Below are 19329 nucleotides of genomic sequence, written 5' to 3' on the forward strand. Positions count from 1 at the left end.
TTGGGGTGTGACGTTCCTGCCTCACGTTAGCTCCAGCGGTCTCTCCCTCCTCCAGTGCTTGGCTTCTTGGCTTGTGACACTTTTTACACACTTCAATAAATCATTCTCTTTTGTATTTTGGCTTGCTTTCTGCATTTTGAGTCCAATCACTGTTTTCTCGGGTTTATACCTAACAAAATAAGTGTTTCCTGTGAACACCTAGTGACTCTTACACCTCCATTTCATCCCTGTCTTATTTAAGTTTAATGACAATTTGTTTCAGTCAAACCATATTTTCAATTTGTTAATTTCGTCAGTGATTTCCTCCAGAACTATCTGCCAAGCTAGAAAACTGCTGCATCCTAGTAAGAGCAGAATACTACTGGAATGAATTTGAATAAGGAAAGTTGGGTTTTTTCTCACTAAATGGATGCTGCACTCACTGCAGTTATCGTCTGGAATAGTCCCAGATAGCATTTCAGAGCTTCGAGAATTGAAACATTTTTGTGCAGGTGGTGTTGGGGGTAATTTTGGGTTTCATCTTTTTTTGTTTTTCCACCACTTTCATCCCTGAATATGTGAAATCGTGAGTCACTTTTGTGCGGATTAAAGTTGCTAACTGGGACTCCTGTCTTGTTGTAAGAAAGAAACAAGAATCATCCTCCGTTCTGTTCACACAGCTCCAAACACTGCGCGGCTCTCTACCGAGTCAAGTTAGAACGATAGAATCCAGTCTGAATTAATAACTTCAAAGCGAAACACATTTTGTTTATTTTTATTTATGTCCAGAAATCAAGGATACAGTGACTAATTTCATATTTATTTACTTTGAGACTCAATGGAAATGTAAAGCCTACTTTTAGTACAAAATTCACAAGAGGTATCGATAAGGGAATCGATAATGGCATCAATATCAATAAAATCTTATCAATACCCATCCCTACTCGGCACACATTCTGGGGTCATCCTGGTCACCTTTGTGGTACATTCGTCCAGCATTCGGGGTGCCTTCCAAGTGGCCCTCGGGTGCTTTTCTGACAGCGTTTGGCCCGTTGCTGTACGACATTTGGGATGCATTCTGCATATTCCTGCTGCATTCTGCCAGCATTGGGGCAATTTCTGCTATGTTGTGGCTGCTTTCAACCAGCACTGTGGGTATTCATGCTGTATTCTGGATGCATTCGACCGGGACTCGGGACCTGCTGCACACCGAATGTGCGCATAATCATGCGCACATTCTATCCCTCCTGACTATCCCTCTGTCCCTCCTGACTGCATCTCATACTTTGGCTTCTTTTCCCATTCTGCCTGGTTTGGCTTCATTCATGCTGATTCTTGCTAAGTGTGACAGGGCCTTAAACAAAAGCTGATAAGGCCATCGAGCCACCAATGAAATCCTTTGGTTGGTGGTGTCTTTTTTCCCTAGATGCCCTTCCTGACCCAATTCTACATGGACCATAGACATTGATGTACAGGTGGTCTTAGACTGGAGACTTTCTTGTCGGAAGGTGATATCACCATTGATTAAATCCTCTGCTTGTCCGCTGTTATGAGAGAAGGACTTTAAAATTTAAAGCCCTTTCAAAAGTAATTTCATCGGGATGTAAGGCCTCTATGCTTTAGAGTGCAAGCTACATGTTTGTTGGAATGATGTTTGGACTGTATTGTGAAAACATGCTGTATTTTGGTAGTGTTTTTTTTTTTTTTTTCTGGAAAAGAAAATAGAAATATCCATATTTTTATTTGTTGAAAAAAACACTAAAGAGCAAAAAAAGAAAAAAAGAAAAAAAATCCCCAGGGGAAAAAAATGCCCGAAAAAAAAATCTAAGTTGTTTAAAGTTGAGTTTTTTTTTTTTTTTTTTGTGGTCTCGCAAGTAAAAAAGAAAAAAAAAGAAAAAAAATTGAAGCGTTCACTCAGCTCAACTGTGATAAAAAGCTAAGCTAACATTAGCCGAGCATTAAACCTTCAGCAGTGCAGTAACGGCACATTTTATTTTAAAATTATTCTCACCTCAAATTAAGCTGCAGAATTAAGATCCATTGGTCAAACTGGGTGTTGCAGTGGTGGGCACAGTTCCAATAATCCGATAACCGATAATTATCGAAGATAAAGTTTTAATCATTGGATTATCTTTTCAGATAACTTTGAAAACCATTATCGGACTAATTATCTTCCGATAAATTTTTGTCCGATAACCTTTAGACCATTACCGTGGTAAACAAGAGTGAACAGATGTGTATTTCAACCCTCTGCAAACAGAGAAGAGCTGCTTCTAAGAGAAACCGTTCTATCTTCTGCAGGCAAAGGAGAACTGGTCGCCCAAAAAAAAAAAAGAAAAACTCTTTTTTTTTTTTTTTTTTTTTTTTTTTTAACCCCCTACTGATATGTGACCGATATCACCAAAGTCATCCAGAGGCATACATTTTAAACGTATGGTTCAAATTTTAACCAAACTTATTTTGGACAAGTTATTTAAATTTACATCACTTCTGAAGTTTTATAGTGAAAATAACAGATATATGTTTTAGTTTTTAAAAGTAATGCACTAATTTCTAAGGTTTTAGTGTGGGGCATGGTGTGTCCTGGTGCATTATGGGGTAGGGTAATCTCAGTACGGTAATCTCAGTACATTCACGACAGGGAGAAATGCATTTCAGACACTCTGATCAGGACAACAGCATTAAAAGTGCCAAAACTCACGTGAATATATTCTCTGGGTTTATAGACGTGTTATTGTGTGTGTTTGCTTTTATTAAATTCCACGCATCTTAAAACATAGCAAGTAGCAACACAGATTTTCTGGAATTTTGTGTTTGCAAGTTTTCAAGGTCTGTACTGCCATCTACTGACCAGTAGTTTTCATGGCAGTAACTAAACTAAACTGAAGCTGGGCTGATATTTCAAAACACGTCGGACTTGTGTTTCCAGAAGCAAAACGTAAACAAAAGCTTTTTTTTCAAAGTTAATTTACAAAAACTGCACTTTAAACCGCTGCACATGGACCACACCATTAACATTGCAACATAAATTATTTTTATATGTGCCTAAAACTCTCACGAATATATTGTCTGGGTTTTACAGACATTGTTATTGCGTTTGTTTATGTAAACATGCGAGAATCACACTCTGTCTTTCCATTATTTTCAGTGGGAGCTGCTGTGAGCTACACTTGCTTCCTGATCATGTCGTTCTGAGGGAAAGTGAAGTTTAACGTCTTGATTATTGTTCTTTACAACACTGTTTGTCCTCTTTGTTCCAGACTAATATATATAAGATGTCTGAAATTCGGTTTGCGTTTATTAAATTCCACACAGAGTAAACGTAGCAGACATGGATTATTTGTTAGTTTTCAGAGTATCATGCATGCAGTTTCTTATTAACGTGATGAAAGCATAAAAACATAAATTTTTGTAGTATAATATTAATTTACAATTGTCATTATGTGGATTCTCTATATGTTGTTTGACTGCAGCGACTCTCTGGCACACAAGGGATTATGGGATATGCCAATGGGGCGAATGGCAGTGTTTGATTTTGACACCGGTTATATCAGATGGTTATCTAATTACAACTTGGCTTTTTTTTTTTTGAAAATACATTTTTACAAATAAAAAATGGCATATTTTACAAAAGCACATTTATCTGTAAACACCAGCACATGACATACACACCTCACATTAACGTGTTGGTTTACATAGAATGAATCAACCAATCAGTGTGAGCAGAGACACATTTTACCCAGAATGCCATCTGTCTGTGTTTGTTACAAAACTTCTGAATTAGTGCATTATTCAACATTAAAGATATATGCTATATCTTAACTTTGCACAAATGAGGGAACTGACATTAATAGAGTTATTCTATCAGTATTCATTTTTATTATACACCAAACCATAACTCAGCAGGACTTTATTTTCCAAGACCTCAGCCTGACAGCAGTGCTGTGATTGGGTAGAGAGTTGAGTTGCTGCTCCTTTCAGTTGTGTCTGTGCTGGAAGCCATGTAGTAAATGGAAGCTTCCAGCAGGGGCAGGATGCTCAAAGACAGGTGCTGACCTCATTGTTTGGGTCTGTGTTGCTTTTAATACGTCCAAAAAGCTATCGTGGTTGTTAAAACTCAAAATCAGCTTGTTTAGTAGTTATAAATGTATCTGTAACTTCTGATACATTTTTGGGTGGTTTATCATTTTATCTTTATCAAGATACTTTTCAGTTATCTGATATCTGTTATATCGAAGTTAATTTTTTGGTTATCTGTACCCACCACTGAGTGTTTGTATATATCAAAAGTGAGGAATTTTGGATTGAGTCAGTCTGCTCCATCAACCCAGCTGCGTGTCCTTGCTCTCCCTGGAATGAGGCCTGAACTCCGGCTCCTCCATGCGGCTCTGCACGCTGTCCGCGGTTCAATCGATACAACCAAGTCATCAGTCCTCCCTCAGCTCGGCATCACTCCGAAAAGTAGCTGAAACAAAAGCTTCTCCCAGCAGGATGATGGGAGACTCGTTCTACTACTGTTTTTTAAGCTTTTTTGTGGTTCTACAGATGCAAATCCAAGATGGCGATCGCTCAGCTTTTTCGAACTGTGAGTGTGATGTAAATCCCCCCCCGACATAACTCACGCGCTGGTGGAGTGGCTGCTGCGTCTGACGTATGGGGTATGAAAGGCTGATTTAATTAATCATTGCCTGCTTACATGATATTCAATGTAATCAAAAGTAGTCTGAGTTAGTTTCTGCTTCTTGTGAAATGAACTGTATCAACTATCTGTTATCTGTGTGATGTGGGAGTGAAACCAGCCACAAGACTGAAAGAATATGTGTCTTAGCTGACTTGTTAAAGGATTCTACATTTATTATGTCTGAATTATATTCTTTTATACTTCATTTACTCATTCAATCATAATAATTATGTACCCATTCATATATGCTGCATTTAAGCTAAATGATTGCTCAGCCACAGTGATGAACTAAAGGTTGTTTCAGGACTCTGTTGACATCGAAACTTAACTGCTTACTCCCTTCTTTCGGTGAAAGAAACGAGCATGTTTCACAGGAAACCGTAACTCACAAGCAACCGTTCACCCTCCCTTCCCCAAACGCAATGTACCCTATGCTACGTTGTATTGTTTATGATTTTTTTTTCTTTTTCAATAAAAGAGCAAGCGCCGGGGGGGCGCGGAGAGGAGCAGGGAAAGCAAGGTTGGTCTTAGGTTTGTACGCTCTCTCCGAAGCTTCTCCCCTTTGCGCAAAGCTCACAAAAGAGATCTCTGTCTAATGTTGTCTCTTTTATGTGATTGTGCTTTGAGAAACTGTGTTTTGCAGGATACGATCTCAGGCACAGTTTAAGTGCCAGGTCCAGTTAGGGCAACGGACCTGACATTTTCCTGGCGCCCAACGTGGGGCGTCGACACATCCTCCCCCGTAACCAGAAGACGCGCCGCAACCCCGTTAGACGGAGGAAAAGACCACCACTTCAAACGTGGCCGGCGTTTAGACTGAAGTCGACTTGTGGCTCGGAGGAGGGATTGACGACGCTCTACAAGCCACTAGAATCACAATTTTGACGTAAGTAAGGAGTCTTTTGTGTGAGATTGTGACTTTAAGTTAATCACTGCAGTGTAACTAAAACAGGAAGACCGTTTAATACGTGACCTGTGACTAAAATACAGGAAGACCGTTTAACACGTGACCTGTGACGGGAAGACAGATTTATTCTTGACCCGATGTGATGTTTGCCACAGGAAGACAGTTAACACTTGACCTGGAGGGCAATTCTAAGACTATTATTTACGTCAAAGAGAGACAACTGTGACAACGTGTAGGATTGTTTTTTTTCTCTCCTAATAATTTCACAAATTCTAATTGGACATTTTAAAAGTACTGAAAACCCAAGTTTATCTGAAGGGGTAATGAATGATGAATGAATGGAATGTATGACTGGGAACGATCGTAAGCGAATTCCTGTAACTCCGGTTGCAGTGTAGCTTGCGTGACATTCCATACGCACAAAAACTCAACAGCGACCGCAAGGAAGCAGAGGCAAGGTCGACCCGCCCAATCTAAGGATTTGGTAGAAGCTTGGTCGGCACCTCGCGGACGCCAGATCATTAAAGGGGTCTTGAAATACCACTGATTTAGATGGCCCTAGGCCTAACCCCCTCAGTGGTCTAAAATGGGAAACACACAGGGTACATTAAAACTCGAGGGCGACCCCAAATATATGGAAAGGGTCTCCCCGGGATCCACACAGTACTGTAAAGACTGGAAAAAAAATATGGTTTCACAAATAAACTTGTGGTGGAAAATTGTCAAAAGGTTGTAAGTGACGTCACACTTCAAGTAGCCACAAAGACAGGAAAGAGTAAGTTAAAAAAGGAGGAAGAATTGAAAGTAGCGAAGAGATGGTTAGATGAGGCACAGAAGAGACAGAAAGCAATCAATGACAGGAAGAGTCAGAAAGGAAAGGACAAGATAATGTATGTAAGACCTGAAGATAATGAGACAGTGACCGGACGACAACAGCCACCATTACAGCCGAGACCACAACCTGGACAACAAATTGTACAACCATCACAGCAGAATTCACAAGTACAACAACAACAATCACAACTTACAGACTCTGGAAGTACACCCTGGAGATTGGATCTACATTAAAGTAATCAAAAGGAAATCTGGTCCAGCCCAAAGTGGGAAGGGCCATTCCAAGTGTTACTAACAACACCAACTGCAGTTAAAATCGCTGAGAGGTCGAGTTGGATCCACCTAAGTCACTGTAAGCTGGTAAAACTCCTGGACAACCCAGAGGAAAAGGCATCCAGCCCAGAGGAAAAGGTCATCTTGGGTGCATCTATCCCACTACAAAGACAAAGACCAAAGGTTGAAGCAAATCAAGTTGAAGCAGACGAGTAACCAGCTGTGACCAAGGGAGGCCTGTCAACTCAGACCAGGATCAGAAGCAGACGTACTACAAGCTTGAAATAAGAGCACTGAAGCTGACGTGACCAGACCAGGAGACAGAAGCAGACGAAACTGCATCTTTGAAAACAGGAGACAAGACGATCCTGTTCTAATCCTGTGCACCTGTGTTTAAAAGAAACGTCAAGAACAGGGCACAGGACAGAGTACATGACACATTATCTTAAGTCCACTTGCAACATGCCTTACACATACTGATAATAGTACAGATTTATGCACTACAACTGAAGGGAAATAACAGAAAAAAAAAAGGTTCCAGATTCCCTCAGTCCCTTGCTGAACTGAACTGAGACTGTGAACTGTCACCTTCAGCCCTAAGCCCACATAAACTGCACCTTTTGAACTGTCACTAAAGATGACACCTGTACCAGTCAACATGAAGGACGAAGAGCTCCTGCTGAGGAGAGAAAGAGTTAGACGACGTAAGGGAGAAATCCGAGAGGTTCATAGCAGAAAGAAATGCTCTTGTTTTTTGTTGTATGATAATGTTGATTCTGTTAGCAGGGGTAATATATTTACTTCATCATTTCCGGTTACAAGGGACAGCTAGACAAAGCGAAGCATTCGCAAAAATCAATAAAAGATACATACCTAAACAGATGCTAGCACTACTCGATGAGATAAAAAAGATACCACAGACAATCCATTACAGCAAAACTCTGGTACAATTATGCAACAATCGTAGCTCAATCAGTTAATGAGACAGACTGTTATGTCTGTTCATACATCCCAATATCCAGCACACAACCAACTTTATGGGCACGACCATTTAGTTATGGTGTCACTGACTGTATTGTTCAAGCTATGTACGTAACAATGACTGGTGAGGATCACGTATATATGTCCAAAGCATACAGCGGATGGAATGGATCTCATTGGGGGAAAATTTATGACCCGTGTAGTCAATTAGTAACCTTGACTAGGATTAAGGCATCTGCACTTGTGGCCAAAACTGTTATAATACCCCACGAATTAAATTTCCAATTTGTTATATCAGGAAGGGAATGTATCAGTGGGACGGTTGACTGCTAAGAGATGTGTAGAGACTCGCCTAAATGTTGGAGAGTGTATTCAAGTTAACACAACCAAATCTGAAACCCTATATTGTGGAAAGTGGGCTCAGGACAACCCTCCTGTCCAACAGATCACAATTGCTTCAGGATAGCAAAATTATGGTTACCGCCCGGAACGGAACATGGCCAGTGGATGACGTGTTCTGGGTTTGTGGTACACGCTTGTACCTGAATCTCCCACCGGGATGGGATGGAATTTGCGCCCCTACCCAGGTGTCAGATCACACCTTTGTCGTCGCGGCCGAGCCCAAAAGGCCAGAAAGGGTGAGGTGGAATTTAGACGACGTGGAGATTCACCAGGTAAAACACATCTGGCAGAGCGATGATGTGCCCAGGAGTTTAAGATCTGGAAAGATTGGGAGAGGGGTGGTCTGTCCGTGTTGCCCTGGTGGGTATTCCAAACTTACAGTTTCGATTAGAAACAGTAAATTATCAATTGGCTGTATTCCTAAACGCGTCTCTCGTAGTCAACAAAGCCCAAAACAAAATGTTGACCGAAATCCGTACGATGGTCTCCAAAATCGATTAGTGTTAGATTTGTTAACAGCAGCACAAGGCGGAGTATGTGGAATGATAAATGCCACGTGCTGTACATATATATCTGATGAGATAAATTCTGATTCGGCACAACAGATGAGGGTCCTGGAAAAAATGCAAAGTACTATGACCACCGAGTTTCAGGAAACAGCAGCTCGATGGAGCCTGTGGGGGTGGTTTACCTCGGCTCCTGGTGGCAAATATTGCTAAAATTCTTTACACCGGTTCTGATTTTGATTGGAGTTTTGATTGTTTTCTCCTGCTGTGCCATACCCTGTATTAAGGCAATGGTTACCAGGCTGGCAACCAAGCTGTTTGTGCAATTACAATTGGCTCACACACCAACCTATACATTTTGAACCTCGAGGAGCCCCATAAGGATGTGATAATGTGGACTAAGGACAAGACACTTATGATGATAACTGAAAGTGTAAAGTAATGAAGTTATGAGTGAAAATGTGTAACAAGTGCTCATGATGGACGAGTGAAATTATGCTGAATTATTGTCATACACTGTAAATACATTTATTTTTACACTAGCTAACTACAAATAATGCTAAAAGGAGGGAAATGATGGGGATTTTATGAGTTGTTACCATTTATTTAATTAATCATTGCCTGCTTACATGATATTCAATGTAATCAAAAGTAGTCTGAGTTGAGTTTCTGCTTCTTGTGAAATGAACTGTATCAACTATCTGTTATCTGTGTGATGTGGGAGTGAAACCAGCCACAAGACTGAAAGAATATGTCTTAGCTGACTTGTTAAAGGATTCTACATTTATTATTGTCTGAATTATATTCTTTTATACTTCATTTACTCATTCAATCATAATAATTATGTACCCATTCATATATGCTGCATTTAAGCTAAATGATTGCTCAGCCACAGTGATGAACTAAAGTTTGTTTCAGGACTCTGTTGACATCGAAACTTAACTGCTTACTCCCTTCTTTCGGTGAAAGAAAAGCATGTTTCACAGGAAACCGTAACTCACAAGCAACCGTTCACCCCTCCCTTCCCCAAACGCAATGTACCCTGATGCTACGTTGTATTGTTTATGATTTTTTTTTCTTTTTCAATAAAAGAGCAAGCCGGGGTGGGGCAGCGGAGAGGAGCAGGGAAAGCAAGGTTGGTCTTAGGTTTGTACGCTCTCTCCGAAGCTTCTCCCCTTTGCGCAAAGCTCACAAAGGATATCTCTGTCTAATGTTGTCTCTTTTATGTGATTGTGCTTTGAGAAACTGTGTTTTGCAGGATACGATCTCAGGCACAGTTTAAGTGCCAGGTCCAGTTCGGGCAATGGACCTGACAAAGGCCCTATAGGGTTTGGGGCACATTCTTGCTTTGTGCATCTCTCGTTGTGCTCAGTGGCTGTTCCCCACTGTTGTAGATGTTTCTTTAATACTTATTTGCATTACATCAGAAGAGACTTCAAATGATGTGAACATCAAAATATCAATCTTAGAACCTTCTCAAAAATGTGTGTACCCTAGCTTCTCTATGCTTCGTTGGGGTGTGTGATAACTGTGCTAGTTGGGGCTGTGTGTGCCGGGTTCGAGCCTGTGCTGGCATTCTCTTGGTCATTGTTCTGTTTATGGTGTTGCAGGATTTGGTGGGCATTGGTCCTCTGGCCATCAAATGACATTGGAAGGCAACTGGCTATGTGTGGAATGCACATAAAAGTGGTGGGACAGCATGACTGGCTCAGCATCACCATCGATTGACTATTGTCCATGAAGGATTTTTCTTGCAAAGGATATATGAGGTGCATGTAAAAAGTATACAACCTTATTTCACCCAACAGTTAGAAATGAAGCTTGGGAGCTTTTGTTTGGTGGAGAGGTATGGGGAACATTCTTGAGCATGCATGATTTTTTTTTCTTGTCCACAGAGCACGTCATTCTTGAGCATCAAGTCAAGGAGTGCAGACATGCTGCGATGGAACAACTTGAAGCAGGGTCTTTTGATGTAGGATTTGGCATGCCCAAATTGTCCATCAAAATGGAACCTTACCGTATCCTAATATCTTCTGCAGGTTCTTGGTTCCCTGTTGGATGAACCTGGAGGCTCATACAGTATGTGTGCCATCCTCTGGGCCTTTATGTGGTTATCAGGCTACTTTGTTGCTATCGGACCTTGCCCTCTCTGGATGCATGTACAGCTTTTGCTGTCTGACTGTGGGATCCCTATAGCACACTTTTGGGACTCCTTTGTTACTTTTGGGATTCTGTATTTATTTGTAGACACACGGTGTCCATCCTGACACAATATACCAACAACAGTTGTAAAAACTTGCTGATGTGGTAGTGCTTGGGAAAGCAAACACTCCATTCCATCTCTACAAACAAATATATATACGAGGTCTATTAGAAAAGTATCCGACCTTATTATTTTTTTCAAAAACCATATGGATTTGAATCACGTGTGATTACATCAGACATGCTTGAACCCTAGTAAGCATGCAAGAGTTTTTTCACACCTGTCGGTTATATCATTCGCCTGTGGGCAGTCTTTGAGTGAGGAGTGGCGCACCCTCTCGTCGATTTTTTCATTGTTTAGGAATGGCTCAGAGACTGCTCCTTTGTTTGATCAAAATTTTTTCAAAACTATAAGGCACAACTGAGTGGACACCATTCGATAAATTCAGCTGGTTTTCGGTAAAAATTTTAACGACTGATGATAGATTTTGGTCTGGTAGTGTCGCCGTTACGAAGGCCCACGGCGCCTGATGGCGATCTGCGCTTCGAGGCTGGCGGTGGGTTTTCAGTCGTGTGACTAACCGAGAAATTGTGGATGAGCCTGGACATGCCAGAACATGTCCTGTGAGGCTTCATCACGGCGCTGCTTTGCGCCATGCGGCTCCACCGCGACGCGCGGGATTCCTCCGCACGTCTGTCTCAATGTTCTGAAAAAGTGCTGATGTCCACATCTTCCGCAATTCCTGTGCTAGTCAGACGACATACCGGATCAAGACAGCGTCCAGTTTAGAAATGATGGCACATTCCACTGTTACAGGAGTTTTTGTCATGGAAAGAGGAGCGGAGGAATCCCGCGCGTCAAGGTGGAGCCGCATGGCGCAAAGCAACGCCGTGATGAAGCCTCACAGGACATGTTGGGGCATGTCCAGCTCATGCTCAATTTCTCGGATATTCACACGACTGAAAAGCAACCGGAAGCCGTCTGAAAGCCACCTGAAAGCTGTCCTGTGAGACCATCATGGAAGTGGTTTTGTCCCGCGCCATGAGCGGCACGATGGCGCATTCATCCGCTTCTTTTTCCATGAAAAAAACTCCTGTAATAGTGGAATGTGCCGAAAAAGTGCTGATGTCCACGCCTTCTGCCTTTTTGTGAAAGTCAGACGACGTCTTGGATCAACAAAGCCTTCACGTTGGAAATGATCTGGTTGTTTCAGCGGGGTTTGAGCCTGTCGATTGGCGCTCGGAGCGTGCTGCACTCTCAGACGCTGTGGCCGGTCTTTAAACCGGCTGGAGCACTCCTTAATCTGTGTAATCCCCATAAAATCGTCCCTGAAAGCCATATTAATTTTCCGAACGGTGTCCACCTGGAGGTCTCTCACAGTTTCAGGAAAAATTGATGCAGCAAAGCTCCAAATCATTCCGCCATTTCCTTAACGACGAGAGGGGTGGACCAGTGCTCACTCAAAGCCTGCTCACAGGCGAATGATGCAACCGACAGGCGTGAAAAAAACTCACGCATGCGCACAAAGGTTCAAGCTTGGCTGATGCAATTACACGTGATTCAAATCTATATGGTTTTTGAAAAAAATGAAAAGGTCCGATACTTTTCTCACAGACCTCGTGTGTGTGTGTGTGTATATATATATATATATATACGTGGTGTGTCCATAAAGTAACGGTCCTTTTTATTTTTTTTAAAAACTATATGGATTTCATTCATATGTTTTTACGTCAGACATGCTTGAACCCTCGTGCGCATGCGTGAATTTTTCCACGCCGTCGGTGACGTCATTCGCCTGTGAGCACGCCTTGTGGAAGGAGTGGTCCCGCCCCTCGTCGGATTTTCATTGTCTGGAAATGGCGGAATGAAAAGGACTTTTTGCCATCAGAATTTTTTCAGAAGCTGTTAGAGACTGGCACCTGGAAACCATTCGAAAAAGTTATCTGGCTTTTGATGAAAATTTACGGGCTTCACAGAGAATAAGGACTAACTACAGCTTTAAGGACCCCTTTAAGGACCCCTTTAAGGGGTCGGTGCGCCGCGCTCCGAGCTGCGACGTCGCGGCACAAACCACTGGATCATTTCTAAGCTGATGGCTCTGTGGATACGAGACCATCGTGTGCTCTTTCTGTGGTTATCACAAGAGCTGGACATCAGCCATTTTCCGGCAGATTTCACTTTTAACAAGAGATTTTGTCATGGAAAGCCGCGCGGAGGCTTCGCGCGTCACGACCAATTCGCTGATGAGGCGAGACAAAGGAACACCTCCTTTTCGAAGTTTGGACATGCCTATCTCGCTTTCAGTGCTTACCAGTCGAGTGAGTATAAGAGAACTTGTGGAGCCGTAAAATTTCACCAAAAGCCAGATAACTTTTTTGAATGGTTTCCAGGTGCCAGTCTCTAACAGCTTCTGAAAAAATTCTGATGGAAAAAAGTCCTTTTCATTCCGCCATTTCCAGACAATGAAAATCCGATGAGGGGGCGGGACCACTCCTTCCACAAGAAATGCTCACAGGCGAATGACATCGCCGACAGGCGTGGAAAAACTCACGCATGCGCACGAGGGTTCAAGCATGTCTGACGTAAAAACATGTGAATGAAATCCTATAGTTTAAAAAAAAATAAAAAGGACCTTTACTTTATGGACACACCACGTATATATATAATATATATATATATACACATCAGTCGGGTCGCGGGGGCAGCAGCTTAAGCAAGCCGCCAGACCTCCTGATCCACACACACCTCCCCCAGCTCCTCCGGGGGAACCCCAAGGCGTTCCCAAGCCAGCCGAGAGATGTAGTCCCTCCAGTGTGTCCTGGGTCTTCCCCGGGGCCTCCTCCCAGTGGGACGTGCCCGGAACACCTCTCCAGCGAGGCGACCAGGGGGCATCTGGAAAAGATGCCCGAGCCACCTCAACTGACTCCTTTCGACGTGGAGGAGCAGCGGCTCGACTCCAAGCTCCTCCCGATGACCGAGCTCCTCACCCTCACCCTATCTCTAAGGGAGCGCCCAGCCACCCTGCGGAGGAAACTCATCTCGGCTGCTTGTACTCGCGATCTCGTTCTTTCGGTCATCAGCCAAATCTCATGACCATAGGTGAGGATCGGAACGTAGATCGATCGGTAAATCGAGAGCTTTGCCCTCCTACTCAGCTCTCTCTTCACCACGACGGTCCGATACAGCAACCGCATCACTGCAGATGCTGCACCGATCCATCTATCGATCTCACGCTCCATCCGTCCCTCACTCGTGAACAAGACCCCGAGATACTTAAACTCCTCCACTTGAGGCAAGGACACTACACCGACCTGAAGAGGGCAAAGCACCTTTTCCGGTCGAGAACCATGGCCTCGGATTTGGAGGTGCTGATCTTCATCCCGGATGCTTCACACTCGGCTGCAAACCGCCACAGTGCCTGCTGAAGGTCCTGATTTCACGAAGCCAACAGAACCACATCGTCCGCAAACAGCAGAGACGATTCTGTGGTTCCCAAACCAGACCCCTTCTACACCCTGGCTGTGCCTAGAAATTCTGTCCATAAAAATAATGAACAGAACCGGTGACAAAGGGCAGCCCTGGCGGAGGCCAACGTGCACTGGAAACAGGTTTGACTTACTACCGGCAATGCGAACCAAACTCCTGCTGCGGTCGTACAGGGACCGGATAGCCCTTAGCAAAGGACCCAGGACCCCGTACTCCCGGAGCACTCCCCACAGGGTGCCCCGAGGGACATGGTCGAACGCCTTCTCCAGATCCACAAAACATGTGGACTGGTTGGGCGAACTCCCATGAACCCTCGAGCACCCGATGGAGCGTGTAGAGCTGGTCCAGTGTGCCGCAACCAGGACGAAAACCACACTGCTCCTCCTGAATCCGAGGTTCGACCATCGGTCGAATTCTCCTCTCCAGTACTCTGGAATAGACCTTACCGGGGAGGCTGAGGAGTGTGATCCCCCTATAGTTGGAATACACCCTCCGGTCCCCCTTCTTAAACAGAGGGACCACCACCCAGTCTGCCAATCCAGAGGCACTGTCCGCGATCGCCACGCGATGTTGCAGAGGCGTGTCAGCCAAGACAGCCCCACAACATCCAGAGACTTAAGGTACTCAGGACGGATTTCATCCACCCCAGCGGCCTTGCCACCGCGCAGCTTTCTAACCACCTCTGTGACTTTGGCCTGGGTAATCGATGAGTCCGCCTATATTATATATATTAATAATATATTATATATATATATATATTATATATATATATATATTATAATATTTATTTATTTATTTATTATTTATTATTTATTATAGGTACAGGTTCAGTGCAATGGAACATTGTGTGATGTGGTGCATTATGAGTTATGGCGCAACACCACAATGTGCATATTTCAGGCCTGATTTAATAAAGGTTTACCTGTGTAAAAATGTGCAAACACCACTGCACACACACACAGACACATGCTGATTTAGTGTGCGCAACAATGATTGCGTCTGTCAAATGCGCAAAATAGTGTGTATTATCAATTTGGTGTGTTTGTTTTTATGAATATGCAATTTGGGATTTGTTCACATGAGTGTCCAAAGTGACGGAACATGCAAATAGGTGAGGTTTGCAGTAGGGCTGAAACGATTAGTCGAGTAACTCGATTCGATTACAAAAAAATGTTCCAGGCAAATTGTGTGCCTTGAAGCTTTGTTTAATGTTGTAGTATATGCCAGGTCTATGCGTGGCACTGTAACCTCCCCACTTAAACAAACAGAAGAAGACTAGAGCATACATAAGCCTTTCACGAGCGCCAATAGCTTTGCTTATGGCAAGCTAAAAGTGGACACTCTCGTTTTGGCCGAACAACTGTCCAGTTTCTGGGTATTCTGTGTTAGCACACGCCCGCAGCCGACATGCTTGATGAATTCCTGCGCAAAAAGTAGTTCCCAGATAACTGATAATGAGTATATCTCATCTAAATTCATTCTAAAATTGACCAGTAATAAAATTATAAAGATAACTAAAGTTTTAAGAGTGGCTGTAATAAATATTTAAGAAACTGAGCAACTTCTCCTGTTATTGCTCAAGCCATTGTAAACATTGGCACGATGGAGTTTGATGCGAAAGAGTTCAGAAAGATACGACTGGAATGGTTTGATTACCATTTACAGTTAGCGATGAAAGACTTGGGTGTTAACTTCATGTTAAAGTCAGAACAAGAAGCTGCCTTGAGAGAGCTCTATCTGGAAAGAGACACATTCTGTGTGTTGTCACTCCAAGGAGAGCGGCACGCTGAGCTGTGTGGCGAAAGTAGTCTGGCGAGCTCAACCTGTGGGTGAGCTAGCCCACAATGCCAAAATATCAGAGATGTCGGTCCAATGAGAGCAACACTCTGAGCAGGGTGCTGTGTACGCACTAATCAAATTAGCACAATAGCTACAGCTGTCCAACAGGACACAGAGTGAAATAAAGCCTTTTAGGAGAAAAATGGTCCACACTGATCATCTGAAATAGCTTACTGTGCATTTAAAGCGAAGCAGTGTGTTTGTCTGTGTTGTGTGGGCCACTGAAGAGGAGGTACTGCTGGCCCACCACCAGATGGCGCCCTACCATGCGGGCATCTTTTTTGCCCTGAAGAGGGCACTGGCCTGTTGGCCTCTTTTGGCACCACCAGGTGCGCACCGTTAAGCTGTCATCAGCTGTTTGTTATCACCATAAAAGCCTGGGAAAGACACCATAACTCTGCCGAGTTATCAGCTTACCATACAGGTAAACCAACTCAGCCCTTTTGTGCCGTACGCACATTCATTGCTACTGAAGTTTATGCAGTTGTGTTTTTGTATACTTGCAGCTTGTAGCTGGGTTGTGGAAGTTTGGTGGGAAGTATTACAACTGACACTGCACGTTCTCAAGTTTTCCTCTGCACTCTGGGAGTTATTGGATTTATTCCCTCAGGAGGATTATTGCATTTTTGCTGACTGTTTGCTGGGTGTACACACACCCACCTAATCTGTTTTGGCTCCTGCCAGCAGTACCGGTCCGACAGCCTTGAGTGGTGGCCACCTGGGGCACCAGGATTTGGCGGTTCTGGTGTGTTGCAGACCTCCAGCTGGCGGTGGAACTATGTGGGTCCCGGCTCTTCTCTGGATAGCTGTCTCCTACCCTCAGGCAAGCCCACGTGTCACCATTTGTTACTTAATTGGACTTTGCATATTTGGAACCCTGTTTGCACTTTTGCATAATAAATTGTAATTTATTGGAATTCCTATTGACCGCTCATTTATGCCCCCTAACGTGGGTCCGTGCATTCACTTTCTCAACAGGATAACTCGGCCACGTCATGGACTCCGAGGGCGTTTACCACCAGATGACCGATCGATGGTGCAAGGTGCGCAGAATCTGCTGGGTGAGCTGCAGCACATTTTGTCTAACCTGGCTGCTCATTTGGATTCATTAACCGAGCAGAATGCTTACCTCAGCTGTAGGTTGGAGGCTCTCACCGCGCAGGTAGACATGAGTGCGTCAGGCACAGCTGCAGCCACTCATCCTCCAGTAGATCTGCCGCAGAACAGAATAAATCCAACGGTCGTTCAGAGGTCTGCCCCCATTGTCCGAAGCTTATATCAGTCCCCCGGAACCGTACGGTGGTTGTGTCAAAACGTGCACGGACTTCTTGATGCAGTGCGCGCTCGTTTTTTCACAACGGCCCGTTATGTACACGTCGGAGCACAGCTGGGTGGCTTATGTCATTAATTTGCTTCGGGGCGAGGCACGCGCCTGGGCTACGGTGCTCTGGGAACAAGATTCAGGGATCCTCTCAACTTACACTGGGTTCATACGGGAGTTTCGACAGGTGTTCGATCATCCCAACAGAGGCGAGTCCACTTCAAATATGCTGCTGTCAATGAGACAGGGACGATGGAGTGCAGCTGATTACGCAATTGACTTCCGCGTTGCGGCAGCGAGGTCCGGTTGGGATTCAGTCTCACTCCGCGCCACCTTTGTAAATGGGCTGTCTCCGGATCAGCCGCGGGATCTAGATTGAGGAATTCAAGCGGGATTGAGACGAAGGACGTGGCCGGGTGCACACTGTCCCTCTCCCATCCAGATCCGAGTTAGTGCTGCCCTCTCCCCGCTCCAAAGCCAGGGCTCTCCGCGCTGCACCAGCTCCCCCTGCTGATGATGCTATGGACATGAGCGGGGCTAAAATCAAAATGAAGGAAAGACAAAGGAGGCTGGCCCGTGGAGAGTGTTTTTATTGCGGCTCGAGTGAGCATGAGCAGAAGAATTGCCCCAAGCAGTTAAAACTCCAACATTCACCCTTAGAGACTGGGCTAAGAGTGAGCCATATCAATCAATCAATCAATTTTTTTTATATAGCGCCAAATCACAACAAACAGTTGCCCCAAGGCGCTTTATATTGTAAGGCAAGGCCATACAATAATTATGTAAAACCCCAACGGTCAAAACGACCCCCTGTGAGCAAGCACTTGGCTACAGTGGGAAGGAAAACTCCCTTTTAACAGGAAGAAACCTCCAGCAGAACCAGGCTCAGGGCAGTCTTCTGCTGGGACTGGTTGGGGCTGAGGGAGAGAACCAGGAAAAAGACATGCTGTGGAGGGAGCAGAGATCGATCACTAATGATTAAATGCAGAGTGGTGCATACAGAGCAAAAAGAGAAAGAAACAGTGCATCATGGGAACCCCCCAGCAGTCTACGTCTATAGCAGCATAACTAAGGGATGGTTCAGGGTCACCTGATCCAGCCCTAACTATAAGCTTTAGCAAAAAGGAAAGTTTTAAGCCTAATCTTAAAAGTAGAGAGGGTGTCTGTCTCCCTGATCTGAATTGGGAGCTGGTTCCACAGGAGAGGAGCCTGAAAGCTGAAGGCTCTGCCTCCCATTCTACTCTTACAAACCCTAGGAACTACAAGTAAGCCTGCAGTCTGAGAGCGAAGCGCTCTATTGGGGTGATATGGTACTACGAGGTCCCTAAGATAAGATGGGACCTGATTATTCAAAACCTTATAAGTAAGAAGAAGAATTTTAAATTCTATTCTAGAATTAACAGGAAGCCAATGAAGAGAGGCCAATATGGGTGAGATATGCTCTCTCCTTCTAGTCCCCGTCAGTACTCTAGCTGCAGCATTTTGAATTAACTGAAGGCTTTTTAGGGAACTTTTAGGACAACCTGATAATAATGAATTACAATAGTCCAGCCTAGAGGAAATAAATGCATGAATTAGTTTTTCAGCATCACTCTGAGACAAGACCTTTCTGATTTTAGAGATATTGCGTAAATGCAAAAAAGCAGTCCTACATATTTGTTTAATATGCGCTTTGAATGACATATCCTGATCAAAAATGACTCCAAGATTCTCACAGTATTACTAGAGGTCAGGGTAATGCCATCCACAGTAAGGATCTGGTTAGACACCATGTTTCTAAGATTTGTGGGGCCAAGTACAATAACTTCAGTTTTATCTGAGTTTAAAAGCAGGAAATTAGAGGTCATCCATGTCATCCATCCATACAAACCACACAAGTGTTCCACAAAAATGCGCACGACTCCCAGTCACAATCCT

The sequence above is a fragment of the Thalassophryne amazonica genome, chromosome 6, assembly GCF_902500255.1.
Source record: "Thalassophryne amazonica chromosome 6, fThaAma1.1, whole genome shotgun sequence".
Classification (NCBI taxonomy): Eukaryota; Metazoa; Chordata; class Actinopteri; order Batrachoidiformes; family Batrachoididae; genus Thalassophryne; species Thalassophryne amazonica.